Source organism: Cetorhinus maximus, unplaced genomic scaffold (assembly GCF_964194155.1).
Source record: "Cetorhinus maximus unplaced genomic scaffold, sCetMax3.hap1.1 HAP1_SCAFFOLD_123, whole genome shotgun sequence".
Taxonomy (NCBI): domain Eukaryota; kingdom Metazoa; phylum Chordata; class Chondrichthyes; order Lamniformes; family Cetorhinidae; genus Cetorhinus; species Cetorhinus maximus.
Window position 1 is genome coordinate 600,001 of NW_027596126.1, and position 15,512 is coordinate 615,512.

At 48.9% G+C, this 15,512-nt stretch overlaps 1 pseudogene; it reads right to left on the bottom strand.

The window, feature by feature from the left end:
- Window positions 1-11,479: 11,479 nt before the first annotated feature.
- LOC144672854 (thyroxine 5-deiodinase-like) lies at window positions 11,480-14,491 on the bottom strand (annotated as a pseudogene).
- Window positions 14,492-15,512: the final 1,021 nt, after the last annotated feature.

The window sequence follows — 15,512 nt, forward strand, 5'->3', positions numbered from 1 at the left end:
AAGGGGAAAATCACTATTAGAGACATTGAAAAGCAAGTTCTCAACCAGTGAAATAAATACTGAAAGTGCTGGAAGACCACCTCATGTCATCAACAAGAACTGAAACGGATTTGGAAGGCATCAATCAAAATCAACCCATCAAATCCTGTACTCTGGAACCGGTGCTATTGAACACCTTTAAAATCCATGTTTTGTGTGTCTTATATGTCTTGTGTGTGTATGTGCGCGTGTGTGTGTGTGTGTGTGTCTGTGTGTCTGTGTGTGGGGGTGTCTGTGTTTGTGGGTGTCTGTGTGTGTGTGTCTGTGTGTGTGCGTCTGTGTGTGTGGGTGTGTGTCTATGTGTGTGTCTGTGTGTGTGCCTGTGTGTGTGGGTGTCTGTGCGTGCGTGTGTGTGTGTCTGTGTGTGTGGGTGTCTGTGTGTGTGGGTGTCTGTGTGGGTGTATAGGGATTTAAGAAGGGGGTAGAGTTTAAGTTATAGTGTTGGGAGTTATTTCTTCCTTTTGCCACTAGTTAAAGACAGTTTGTTCAATAAACAGTTACTTATTAAGTTTACAAACCTGGTGCCAGTATTCTGTTAACCTAAATTAAACAGTCGGGTAGTTTGATAAAACTTTTCACATTTGTCGTGGCTCAGAGAGCATTGGGGCTTGATATTACAGCGCACTATCCCCAGAGAGTCGTGACTGTCTCCCAGAGTCACCTCAACCTTAAACAACTAACAATGTCTCACAGTCACCTCAACCCTAAACAACTAACAGTGTCTCCCAGAGTCACCTCAACCCTAAACAACTAACAATGTCTCATAGACTCACCTCAACCCTAAACAACTAACAATGTCTCACAGAGTCACCTCAACCCTAAACAACTAACAATGTCTCACAGAGTCACCTCAACCCTAAACAACTAACAATGTCTCATAGAGTCACCTCAACCCTAAACAACTAACAATGTCTCCCAGAGTCTCCTCAACCCTAAACAACTAACAATGTCTCATAGAGTCACCTCAACCCTAAACAACTAACAATGTGTCCCAGAGTCACCTCAACCCTAAACAACTAACAATGTCTCATAGAGTCACCACAACCTTAAACAACTAACAATGTCTCACAGAGTCACCTCAACCCTAAACAACTAACAATGTCTCAAAGAGTCACCTCAACCCTAAACAACTAACAATGTCTCACAGAGTCACCTCAACCCTAAACAACTTATGTCTCATAGATTCACCTCAACACTAAACAACTAACAATGTCTCACAGAGTCACCTCAACCCTAAACAACTAACAATGTCTCACAGAGTCACCTCAATCCTAAACAACTAACAATGTCTCACAGTCACCTCAACCCTAAACAACTAACAATGTCTCATAGAGTCACCTCAACCCTAAACAACTAACAATGTCTCACAGTCACCTCAACCCTAAACAACTAACAATGTCTCACAGTCACCTCAACCCTAAACAACTAACAATGTCTCATAGCGTCACCTCAACCCTAAACAACTAACAATGTCTCATAGCGTCACCTCAACCCTAAACAACTAACAATGTCTCATAGAGTCACCTCAACGCTAAACAACTAACAATGTCTCATAGAGTCACCTCAATCCTAAACAACTAACAATGCCTCCCAGAGTCACCTCAACCCTAAACAACTAACAATGTCTCATAGAGTCACCTCAACCCTAAACAACTAACAATGTCTCCCAGAGTCACCTAAACCCTAAACAACTAACAATGTCTCACAGAGTCACCTCAACCCTAAGCAACTAACAATGTCTCACAGAGTCACCTCAACCCTAAACAACTAACAATGTCTCACAGTCACCTCAACCCTCAACAACTAACAATGTCTCACAGAGTCACCTCAACCCTAAACAACTAACAATGTCTCACAGTCACCTCAACCCTAAACAACTAACAATGTCTCACAGAGTCACCTCAACCCTAAACAACTAACAATGTCTCACAGAGTCACCTCAACACTAAACAACTAACAATGTCTCACAGTCACCTCAACCCTAAACAACTAACAATGCCTCACAGGGTCACCTCAACCCTAAACAACTAACAATGTCTCATAGACTCACCTCAACCCTAAACAACTAACAATGTCTCATAGAGTCACCTCAACCCTAAACAACTAACAATGTCTCATAGTCACCTCAACCCTAAACAACTAACAATGTCTCACAGTCACCTCAACCCTAAACAACTAACAATGTCTCATAGAGTCACCTCAACCCTAAACAACTAACAATGTCTCACAGTCACCTCAACCCTAAACAACTAACAATGTCTCACAGTCACCTCAACCCTAAACAACTAACAATGTCTCACAGTCACCTCAACCCTAAACAACTAACAATGTCTCACAGAGTCACCTCAACACTAAACAACTAACAATGTCTCACAGTCACCTCAACCCTAAACAACTAACAATGCCTCATAGTGTCACCTCAACCCTAAACAACTAACAATGTCTCATAGACTCACCTCAACCCTAAACAACTAACAATGTCTCATAGAGTCACCTCAACCCTAAACAACTAACAATGTCTCATAGTCACCTCAACCCTAAACAACTAACAATGTCTCACAGTCACCTCAACCCTAAACAACTAACAATGTCTCATAGAGTCACCTCAACCCTAAACAACTAACAATGTCTCACAGTCACCTCAACCCTAAACAACTAACAATGTCTCACAGTCACCTCAACCCTAAACAACTAACAATGTCTCACAGTCACCTCAACCCTAAACAACTAACAATGTCTCACAGAGTCACCTCAACCCTAAACAACTAACAATGTCTCACACAGTCACCTAAACCCTAAACAACTAACAATGTCTCACAGTCACCTCAACCCTAAACAACTAACAATGTCTCACAGAGTCACCTCAACCCTAAACAACTAACAATATCTCACAGAGTCACCTCAACCCTAAACAACTAACCACATCTCAAAGAATTACTTCGACACTAAATAAATATCTACATCTCAGAGTCACCTAAACAATGAGCCACACCTCAAAGAGTGACCTAAAACCTAAACAACTATCTAGACCTCAAAGAGTCACCTCAGCTCCAGAATCTAACTACATCCTAAAGACTCAACTCAACACCAAACAACTAACAATGGGCGGAATTTTCCCAGATTTGTACTGAGCACGGTAGCGGACGGGTACAACACCATCTTACCCGATGACCGCGATGGTGGGATTTCACGCTGTATCGTCCCAACCCGCCTCATTAGTTATGCGCTCCCAGGAAACACGCTGTTTCCATGGCGAGCGGGCTCTCATCCGCCCGCCCACCATCACCCCGCTGTTGCATCACGCCGGGCGCCATGTTTAAGTCCAGCCTACAAGCATAGAGCTCACTGCTTCCAGCTCACCACCACTGCCCGGGAGACATAGCCAGCAAAGGATAAGGGATCGCAGCCCCCCCAAGTCCTTCGAGCGACTGCTGGACACCGTGGAGGCCCACCAGGATGTCCTCAACCCCACTCTGGCCATAGGATGGGCAGCAAGGTCACCAATCCAGCTTGAGAGGCGGTGGCAGCGGTGGTCAGTGCCAACACCCTGTAAAAGAGGACAGCCACCCAGTCCTGCAAGAGGATGAATGATCTCCTCCGTTCTGCCAGGGTAGGTCACTCTTCTCATCACTCTCAACTCACACACTCACAAACCCATCACACACACACAGGGCCCTCACTCACTGCCAGTGCAAGGGACATCACCATTCACTCTGTCACACACAAACACACACACACACACCTTCATTGTCCTCACCTTCATGGCACCACTCATCACCCACACATGCCAGGCACACTTATCATCTGGCCCGTCAGTTATCTTGCTTACACTTTCTCCATCTCTGCCCATGCAGGACAAGCTGGCACACAACAGGAGAGAGAGGTCGCAGACTGGTGGAGGAATGTCTGAAATCAAGGTCCTCACGGACTTTGAAAACAGAGCCATCCAGCTGGCTGGCGATGACCGGGACCGGTCCTGTGCTGACGGTGAGGTCGGCGCTGCTTTACCAGGTGAGGGTCCAGCAGTGCCACATCCATCAGACAGCCATGCTGTGAGTGATGTGTCCTGTTTCACAGGCCACTGCCCTGCACTGATTATCTCCCCTTGCTTTCACAGGCACATCTGCCAAACAGCCAACAGAGTCCCTGACCCACGGCCTCCAATCAAATCCCGAAGAACCCTCTGAAGAGGAATCTGAAGACACCCTCCCTGAAGTCCCATCACAGCCTCACCCACACCCTCCACCAGCGCAGAGACACACACCTCAGTGGGTCCTAGCTTTAGAGTAGCCTCGGGATCACAATCTGGTGAGCACATCACACTGTCTGATCCACAGCAGGCGGTGACAGGGACTTCCCAGGTCCCCGGCACTCGGAGGAGCTGCTGGAGGCCAGAACGTTGCTGAGTCCGAGCCAGATGAGGAGCCTCTGGACTCGGTCATGTCACAGTTGCTGGAGCTGCAAAGACAAGCTTGGGAACATCAGGAAGGGATGTCCGCTGCACTCCTCAGATTGCAAGGCACGATGGAGGAGTCTGCCTGCCTTTAGGCTGAGGTGATAGTGCCAGCATTGCCAACGCACCGAGGTCAACACTGGCAGGATGGCGGCCGCCATGGAGACCTTGGTCCAGGATGTCGCTCCTGCACTGCTGTGCGGGCTCAGCTCCATCGTTCATGCCATAGTTGGCCTCCAACAGTGTGTACACGAGAGGGGTTCTGGGCAGCTCGATCTCACTCCAGCTACCCCTTCTCCTCAAGGAGTCAGCCAGGGGCTCTCGGGCACCCATAGGGAGGAGGGTCAGCAGGTACACACTCCGGGCCCATCCACCCAGGTAACTCTGGGAGTGTCCGGCCCATCCGAATCCCCTCTTACTGTGACCCCAGCAGCTCCAGCTCCACAGGCTGAGGAGGGTGTCACTGCCACACAGCAGGACCCCGAAAGCAGGTCGGGGTCCTCCAGGTCTCGGCCCTCCAGAGGATACCCGCCAGGGCCATCACAGACAGGGCGTCACAGTCAGCAGCTACCTCCACCTCCACTGTGGATGTCCGGGGAGCACCAAGACATAGCGGCAGGGTTAGGAAAGTTAGGTAAAAGTAGTTGTACAGCCTGGATGTTGATCAATTCGACATTCTGTTCACTATTGTCAATAAACTCCTAAGAATGTCTCTCTGCCTATGGCTCCTTGTTTTGATGAGCAGTGTTCCTGTCACTCAGATGTGAAACCTTTCTGCACAAGATAAAGGCAGGTGTCTCAGTCCAGGGCCTCTTCCCCGTGCTCTGAGCAGCCTTCAGACCACAGTGATGGTCCAACCTCACACTCCCTGGACACGTTATTGATACCTGCACCTCGATGGTGCTGGTCATTGCTGCCAGAATGTAGTGGGCAGGCGCCACAGAGTTCCCTCATTCTCTCTGTGTGCTCTCAGCACCTTTAAGGTGGGGCTGGCCCCCATCACACCAGCATCTGTGACCAGTGATGCTGTGCTGTGAGACTGACTGAGGATGTAGGCATCGTTCACACTCCCTGGGTACCATGCACATACCTGCAGGATGTGTTTCTGGTGGTCGCTCACCAGCTGCACGTTCAGTGAGTGGAAGCCCTTGTGGTTGATGAAGTTCACCGAGTTTAGCGGCGGAGATCTGAGCGCCACATGAGTGCAGTCAATCTCACCCTGTACCTGTGGGAATCCCAAGATCAGGGCGAATCCAATGGCCCTTACATCCTGACTGTCCCGGTCCCGGGTGAAATGCACAAAGTTGTTGCCATGGGGAAGATGCATCTGTGACCTCATGGATGTATTTGTGGGTGGCGGATTGTGAAATCCCACAGAGATCACCTGTGGAGCCCTGAAAGGAGCCACTGGCATAGAAATTGAGCATCGCAGTCACTTTCACAGCCACTGGCAGTGGACGCCCTCCATGACCCTTGGTGCCAAGTCCTGCAGTAAGTGGCAGATGTGAGCCACCAGGTCCCTGGACATGTGCAGTCGTCAGTGACACTGGTTCTCAGTCATCTGCAGGAATGACAGGCAGTGCCTATAGACCCTGGGCGTCACTAGGCGCTGACCAGCCACGGCTCACTGTCACTCCTGGGCAGTGTGTACGGGATCTCCTGCTGCCCCTTCTTCATGAGGTTGCTGCTCCTGCCTTTGTGCAGCCAGGAGCCTCAGTCACTCTGACCTCAGTCTTCCTCAGTCTCTGTCGGCCATCAGGCACACAGCTCGGTCACCAGGATCCATGATCCTGACCTGGTCCTCCTGCAGCATGAATGACAGAGAGACGTGGTTATCATGGCTGCACTTAGCACCTTTCCTGGCCCTGTGTGACTGCCCCTTAATGCTTCCCGGAGAGAGCAGGTCACCCCTCGGATGGCCAGAGATGAGTGCGCTACATGGCTGCCCTGTCAACGTGCGACATGGGGGACACGGGTCCAAACCAGGATGCTGAGATTGCAATGGGGCTGTGAGCACCTCCAGCAGTGACTGTTACATGGCCAGTGTTAGCGAGGAGATTGTACAACGTGTGCAGTCCAACTGCTCCACGGTCCAGTAAAGTGGTGATGGACTCAATGTCTGTGCCGGGGGGTTGGTGGGGGGGAGGGGGTGGGGGGTGCAGGGGGGCGGGGGGGTGGTGAGGGTACAGTATGGAGCGCTTGGTGGCCCTTTGTTGCCTCCGCGATGTTTGCATGGGTGGGCAGGCTAGGAGACCGACCCCAATCATATCACTGTGGCTGTGCCTGATCTGTCTCAGCTGCAGAGGGATGGTCAGTTTATACAGGGCGTCCCTACTGCCTGGCCACTCCCCTCACTTACCCAGCCCCCCACCTCGATTGCCTGTGTGCAGGATGCAGGGCCAGGGCAGCACTTGAGCCCCACCCCCCACTTCAGCAGTCGAGTCTGAGGCTGGCCCACATTTGTTCCAGCACAATCCCCTGCCCCTCAGCAGTTGCCTCCAGGGCCAGGCATCAGTTGCCCCCAGCCCCCTCGGTGCCCCTGAGGCCTGTAAACAATGGCCGAGCTGTGGAGAAGCTGCTACTCACTCACCTCAGTTCCCCCACAGTGAAGGCCGCCAAGTGCACGTTGCCTGTGTGCTGTTGTGAAACACGTCGGCCTGCTTTCCCGCCAATGTGGAAGGCCGATACTGCGGGGTTCCAATAGCCTGGCGAGATGGCCTTTTAATTATCTGCTAATGTATTACAATTAGCTCCCCGCTGACCGACGGCGGGAAATGCGGCCCACCATCGGCGGGGCTGAGCAGACGACCGTGACCTGCCTTCCCGCCATTGTGAAGTGTGTCCCACCATATTTTCCCCACACGCCACCTATCACACCCACCACCAGCGGACTGGGAAAACTCCTCCGTGTATCTCCCTCATAACATAAAAACCTTCATGTTGTCACTACATATTGTCAGTAACCCTTAGGAAAAATAAACACCTTCCTTAGTCTTGCTTATCTGGCTAGTTGTACACAGGCTAAGATCCCTATGAAATCAAAATCTCCCTCCATCTATCTAATTCCCTTCACACCTTACAGGCTAAGCCAGCATCCATATTTACTTGATTGAGAACTGTCGGTGTGACATTAGTCGTCTCAATTTCTCTGCTCCTCTCACCCACTCTAACCTGTCTTTCTCTGAACTTGCCGTATTCCGTTCTCTCAGGTCCAACCCTGACTTTGTCATCAAACCCGCTGACAAGGGTGGTGCTGTTGTTGTCTGGCGCACTGACCTCTACCTCGCAGAGGCTGAGCGTCAACTCGCAGACACTTCCTCCTACCTCCCCCTGGACCATGACCCCACCATGGAACATCAAGCCATTGTTTCCAGGACTGTCACTGACCTCATCTCCTCTGGAGATCTTCCCTCCACAGCTTCCAACCTGATAGTCGCCCAACCTCGGATGGCCCGCTTCTACCTCCTACCCAAAATCCACAAACAGGACTGTCCCGGCAGACTGATCATGTCAGCCTGTTCCTGCCCCACGGAACTCATTTCTTGCTATCTTGACTCCCTTCTCTCTCCCCTTGTCCAGTCCCTTCCCACCTACATCCGTGATTCCTCTGACACCTTACGTCACATCAACAATTTCCAGTTCCCTGGCCCCAACCGCCTCCTCTTCACCATGGACGTCCTATCCCTCTACACATCCATCCCCCACCGGGATGGTCTGTGGGCTCTCCGCTTCTTCCTCTAACAGAGGCCCCAACAATCCCCATCCACCACTACTCTCCTCCGTCTGGCTGAACTTGTTCTCACACTGAACAATTTCTCCTTTAACTCCTCTCACTTCCTCCAAATAAAAGGTGTGGCTATGGGTACCCGCATGGGCCCCAGCTATGCCTGTCTCTTTATGGGGTATGTGGAACATTCCTTGTTACAGTCCTACTCTGGCCCCCTCCCACAACTCTTTCTCTGGTGCATCGATGATTACTTCGGTTCTGCTTCATGCTCTCGTCGGGACCTGGAAAAATTTATTAATTTTGCTTCCAATCTCCACCCCTCCATCATTTTCACATGGTCCATCTCTGACACTTCTCTCCCCTTCCTTGACCTCTCTGTCTCAATTTCTGATGATAGACTGTCCACCAATATCCATTACAAGCCTACCGACTCCCACAGCTACCTCGACTACAGCTCCTCACACCCCGCTTCCTATAAGGACTCCATCCCATTCTCTCAGTTCCTTCACCTCCGTCGCATCTGTTCCGATGATGCCACTTTCAAAAACAGTTCCTCTGACATGTCCTCCTTCTTCCTTAACCGAGGTTTTCCACCCACGGTGGTTGACAGGGCCCTCAACCGTGTCCGGCTCATCTCCCGCGCATCCGCCCTCACGCCTTCTCCTCCCTCCCAGAAACATGATAGGGTCCCCCTTGTCCTCACTTATCACCCCGCCAGCCTCTGCATTCAAAGGATCATCCTCCGCCATTTCCGCCAACTCCAGCATGATGCCACCACCAAACACATCTTCCCTTCACCACCCCCAGCGGCATTCCATAGGGATCGTTCCCTCCGGGATACCCTGGTCCACTCCTCCATCACCCCCTACACCTCAACCCCCTCCCACGGCACCTTCCTATGCAACCACAGAAGGTGGAACACCTGCCCCTTTACTTCCCCTCTCCTCACCGTCCAAGGGCCCAAACACTCCTTTCAAGTGAAGCAGCATTTCACTTGCACTTCCTTCAACTTATTCTACTGCTTTCGTTGCTCCCAATGCAGTTTCCTCTACATTGGAGAGACCAAACGCAGACTGGGTGACCGCTTTGCAGAACACCTTCGGTCTGTCCGCAAGAATGACCCAGACCTCCCTGTCGCTTGCCATTTCAACACCCCACCCTGCTCTCATGCCCACATGTCCGTCCTTGGCTTGCTGCATTGTTCCAGTGAAGCTCAACGCAAACTGGAGGAACAGCACCTCATCTTCCGACTAGGCACTTTACAGCCTTCCGGACTGAATATTGAGTTCAACAATTTTAGATCATGAGCTCTCTCCTCCATCCCCACCCTCTTTCTGATTTTCCCCCTCCTTTTTGTTTTTTTCCAATAATTTATATAGATTTTTCTTTTCCCACCTATTTCCATCATTTTTAAGTGTATTTCCATCCATTGTTTTATCTCTACCTTTTAGCCTATTTTGATCCCTTCCCCCCACCCCACCCCCACTAGAGCTATCTGTACCTTGCTCGTCCTGCTTTCTACCCTTAATTAGCACATTCCTTTAGATAATGTCACCACCTTCAACACCTCTTTGTCCTTTTGTCTGTGACATTTTTTTGTTATCTCCACCTATCACTGGCCCTCTATCCAGCTCTTCTTGTCCCACCCCTCCTTAAACCAGTTTATATTTCACCTCTCTTCTATTTTTACTTAGTTCTGTTGAAGAGTCATTCGGACTCGAAACGTTAACTGTGTTCCTCTCTGCAGATGCTGCCAGATCTGCTGAGTTTTTCCAGGTATTTTTATTTTTGTTTTTGTTTTGGATTTCCAGCATCCGCAGTTTTTTGCTTTTATCCATATTTACTCATCAGCGTGTCAAACACCTAGCTTCTTTTGATGAGTTACAGCTTACAGTCTATTTGACTCCAAATGTAATCAAATCAGACACAGACAGACCCAACTATACTTACCCCCACAAACCCAGTTTATAATAAACCAGAGAAATATGATGAAAATTATTAGACTCTCGTGATAACTCCCCAGAATAATTATGTCCTTCAAGCAGTCTGGTGACCAGAACTGTACACAGATACCCTGCTCTAGGAATATGAACTCCGGAGAAATAAATTGAGATTTACACTTTGTAAGGTTTGTCCCCTCCTGCTTGTCCGCACCCAAAACTACAATCAGCTCGAAATTATGTAGTTAAGTAACGAAACAAATCGCGTCGGTTTTTTTTTGAATATTTATTACAAAATGCAATAAAAGCATTTGTTTTTTTTTTAAAAATGAAAACACGATTGATCCACAAAGGCCGCGATTTCAAAACATTTGTTTTCATCCCACTCAATACAGTGATGACCTCACACACAAAGTTCACCATAACACGAACACTTTGTCACGTCAGGTTTTCTGGCACAAAAAAAAACATTTAAAAACTGACTTTCACAAAGAAGTCGTCAAGGATTATCTGCGGATTCCAACTTTGCTTTAAATCGCTTTACAAACCAGGTGAAACATTAAAAAAACAAAGCCCCACAAAATAGATCGTGTTTCAAAGTGTATTTACAAATATACATTAAGGAGAGTAAGGTCACATCAGCTGTTAAGCTACTAAGTCACTACGTGTTTCACGAGTTTGTTCAGTAATAAATACTGTGGTAAGCAGTGTTAGGGGGAAGAAAGTAAGTAAGAATTTATGGTAATGGAGAATTTATTGAAAAGGAATGAATTATTTAAAATCCCCAGGCAACCAGTGCTACTAAGCACATTGGCAGTTAAAGATTACCAGATGAACCTTGCACAGCCTTAGGGCCTACAAACAACAGGAAGGCCTTGGGAGCCGGACTGTAGTCAGAGCATTGGCAATAACAACTAAGGTTAAATGTGCTCTTCAACAGATAAGGGAAGAACAGATGGTCCTAGTTTAGGTAGGAGGGAAGGTCTCTACCTGGGTGAAAATAGGGACATACAATTCATGTACCTGTTACCAGAGATGTCTGTTTAATGTAAACCTGTTTGTTGACGAGATCGGAATCTGGAAACTGTTCTTGTACGTGACCAATAATATATAAATATGTTGAACCTTGTAGTTTAGCAGAGTGCTATCTCAAGCTGCATTCAGATGGTTCTCCCTTTGCAATTGCTCGAATAAACGATCGTGACCTGTACCTGAGACTCCTGTGGTCCGTTTGTCAAAGTGACCACAACAGCAGAATGGAGGAAGAGCCGCGTTCAAAAATAGATGAACCTTACCACAAGTTCAGTGCATTTGCTTCATTCACACTTCGAACAGGGCTGTGCTGGAATTGTAGCTCTGGTTTTTATACTGCTCAAGCCACATCCGAGATCATGTGTCCCCTCTTGCCCCCCTCCCTCCCTCCTTGGATATGGCACTTTCTGATTCCACAGGGCATCCAGCCTTTCGAAGTAAACACCGTCGGCGGCGTTGGAAGAGTTGTTTACGGTGTCGGTGACCGCAAGGCAGCCGGGGCTCTCCTTGTTTTACCGGACTAGCTGCTTTCAGTTGGCCTTCCAGAGAGCGGTGCCTTGGGATATAAGAGGAGGGGGCATTAGCATCAGGAGGGTGGGCTGCCTCAATGTAGACTGGGAGAAAGTAGTCCTGTATGTTGGGTGGCGACCCATTGGAAGGACTTGAGGTATGCGATGCATGGGGGTCAGGCGCAGCTGCTGAAGTTAAGAATCAGTGGCCTTGATGCTGGACTGTAATTGAGTGGTGAATATTAAATAGGGAGGTGGCGGAGTGGCCACTCCAGTGCAGTCCAGCAGCCCCACACCCTTGGCGATTTGCATATCTCTACCACCAGATCCCTTCTCCCCTCTTCTCCTCATTAAGACTCAAGCAGTATGTGACCATAGAACCATAGAACACTACAGCACAGAAAACAGGCCATTCGGCCCTTCTAGTCTGTGCCGAAATATTATTCCGCTAGTCCCGTTGACCTGCACCTAGTCCATAACCCTCCAGACCTATAGAAGTGACCTCCTTACTCTTCCTACCAAATTGCACCATCTCACATTTATCTGTATTAAAATACACACACACACATATACATATATATATACCAGAGCCACATGACTCCCATTTCAACACTGGAGAACTCAGATACCCACGTCTTGTGGATGACAATGAAATGTACAAAATGGAACATTCCTGGAGATATTGAGTGGTGTTTCAACAATTTGCAACTGGGGGAGCTGTTTGACTGTTGTATCTCATGTCGACAGGGAGTTAGTGAATTGAGGCCAGGAAGGGACAAGAGGGAAAGACGGAAATACAACGAACGTGTTACCATTAGCCCCCCTACCCCTCACCACCACCAGTCAGCCAACAGCAGCAGCGTCAGTTAAGAGGGAATGGGTCTTCCCGCTTGTCCTTTGATTTGAGCAGTGCCATGAGCGGAAACAAGACACCGTCAGGAATTTTCCAGCCCTTGACGCCAACGGAATCTTCCGGTCCTGCTGATGTGAGCGGAGGTTTCAATGGCTCGCCGGTTCCGCGGCAGGGAACGCCCTTCCCCCGCCCCCTCAGCCCCGCAGTGTGGGGAAGGTGGGTGCTGGAAAATCCCGGCCACTGCGCCCACGCACGCACAAGAGCTGCGGGATCGCTCTGACGGAGAGGCTGCGCCGTTCCTTGTCGTTGTCGAAAGCCTCAGCAAAATACTGCGGACGCTGGAATCGTGAAATAAGAACAGAAAACGCTGGGGAGCAAATACTCAGCGGGGCAGCAGCATGTGCGGAGAGAGAAACGGGAGTTAGCGGCTGGGATTTTCCGCTCCCGCCTCCGAGGATTCCTGCTCCGGGCGGGAGGAGAAGATTTGACGGAGCAGCCAAAGTCCCGTCGACGTTGGGTGGGAATTTCTCCGGGCCCCACCCGAAAATCCCGGCCGACGTCTTGAGTCCCTTTGGCTTCTTCTTCCAAGCTGAAGAAGATTACCGGCAGTTTACCTTGATTGCAAAGCAAGGGCGGACATTCTCGGAACAACGGTTGGAGCGCGAGGTACAAGAAAGGCCTAAAAAGAAGAATGGGCCTGCATTTCTATAGCACCTTGCATGACTTCAGGGTGTTTCCAAAGCTATTTACAGCCCGGGGAGCACTTTTAAAGTGGAGCCGCTTTAGGGAAATGCGGCAGCCAATCTGCGTGCACAGCAAGCTCCCACAGACAGTGGGGCAATAATGACCAGGACATCTGTTTTAACCTGTCAGTTGAGGGGTGAACAATGGTCAGGACACCAGAGAGAATTCCCCCTGCTCTTCTTGACAATGAAGTCATGGGATCTTTTGCATTCACATGAGCGGGTGGACAGCACCTCCGTTTAACGTCTCCCCCAAAAGCCAAGAGGGTACGAAATGGCAAAGTTAGGCTTCAATCCATCTCCTTGATTCCTCAATTAACAATCAATTGAGTCACTGCAGGCAATGGAGAGAGCTCCACCTGATGCCCCAGTTAGGGAGAGGGTTCCAGGGTTACAGAAGTGCGGGTGAAACGGGGCATGACATTTGGGCTTCTTAAAGGGCCGCAGCATCCAATCGGTGCAGAGACCATTTGCAATAGCTTTTGTATCCCTCCTGTAAATTCAGTCTGGACCAACCACCAGCAACTCCTACGATGTTGCTCCAGTCAGGATCTTGGAGCGGGGAAATGTCAGGCCAACCACACCTCTGTTCTGTGTAAAGCGCTCTTTCCTCGCTGACTCGCTCAGTTAGGGAAAGCAACAGTTACCTTTTGGCTGGTTGAAGTTTCCGCTCCTGCTGTGACGACCCTGCTATCATCAAAGTCCTTCCAACGAATGCAGTGCCGCTGGATGTCATAGCCCTCTACTGCTTGATTTAAGGCTATGCTTCCAGCTGTTTTTGACTTGGATCAACAGCTTGGTTTGGTTAAGTGGAGTCCTGGAACATCAGAGCAGGAAAGGCACCCTCATTCCTGCTTCCCACTGTCCCCCACCCACTCCACCTCTCTCCTCCTCCTTCATTAATAAAAAAGATAAAGAACATACTCAGAACAAAAGGTTTGAAAAAAAACCAATTGTGTTGGGCAGAAAAAAATTGCATTTGACAATAAAAAAGTACATTTCTAGGACAAAAGAGGCCCCTACAACAAGTGTAAAACCCAAACTCTACCAGGGAAAAACCGATCTGCCTAAAGAAGCTCACTAAAGATTATAACACTCTATATTTACCAACAAAGAATGTGACAAGTTCAATTACAAATGGTTGGCCACATCCTCCCCAATTCCCACTAGCTATAATTCTCTTCCTCCTTTGCATCTCGCGCATCACTTCTCTCTCGTTTTCTCTCCTGTTGCAGAACTAGAAACTATTACAGTGCCATCCGTGTATCTCCCAGCATGTGTTTCCCAGCCTAATCCCACTGTATTCCCCCCTACTCTTTGCCATTCCTCTTTTTGGAGCAATTGTCTAGTTTGCTTTCCAAAGAATCCACGGACTCTGCTTCAACAATGGTTTGTGATAGAGATTCCCACCTTCCAACTGTGGAGAGGAACCTTCCTCTTCCATCTCTATTAGCGGTTAACTCTAACTTATGTACTCTCGTTCCAACTTTACTAACCAGTGAAAACAATTTAACACCACTTACCTCACCATAACTCTTCATAGCCCGACTACCTCCACTGGATAACCCCTCCATCATCACAATTTCGCTAAAAAGACATCTTTAACTCATAAAGTCTCTCACAATTATAGTCCCACAGCCACTTAACACCCAGGTGAATTTACTTTTACCTCTGCTTACATGTCCTGCTTATTACAGGCTACCCGAAACTGCACGCAACATTCCCACTTGAGCCTAAGGCCTTGTACGGGTTCAATGTTTCAACTAAGTAAATGGTCCGAGTGGGCAGCCTTCTTGTCAACCGTCTACACGTTTACTGTCGGCTATGCTCCTCCATCTCTTGCCAGGCACGTCGATATTTCCAGCAAGGCTTGTATTAAAGCTGCAACTTATAAATGGAGTTTACACAGAAAATCAATCAAACACATGACCAAGGCTTGACACGGAGGATGGATTACAGGCTGGGTGCCATGTCTATCTCTGTACGTGACTCTTCAATTTACTATACCTCAGGATTACACCCGTGTTGCAGGACAATGCAGCATACGCTCAGGGATAGTCATAAATAGGGATAGTCAGCATGACTTTGTCAGAGGGAGGTCATGCCTAACAAATTTGATTGAATTTTTTGAGGAGGTGACCAGGTGTGTAGATGAGGGTAGTGCAGTTGATGTAGTTTATATGGACTTCAGCAAAGCCTTTGACAAGGTCCCACAT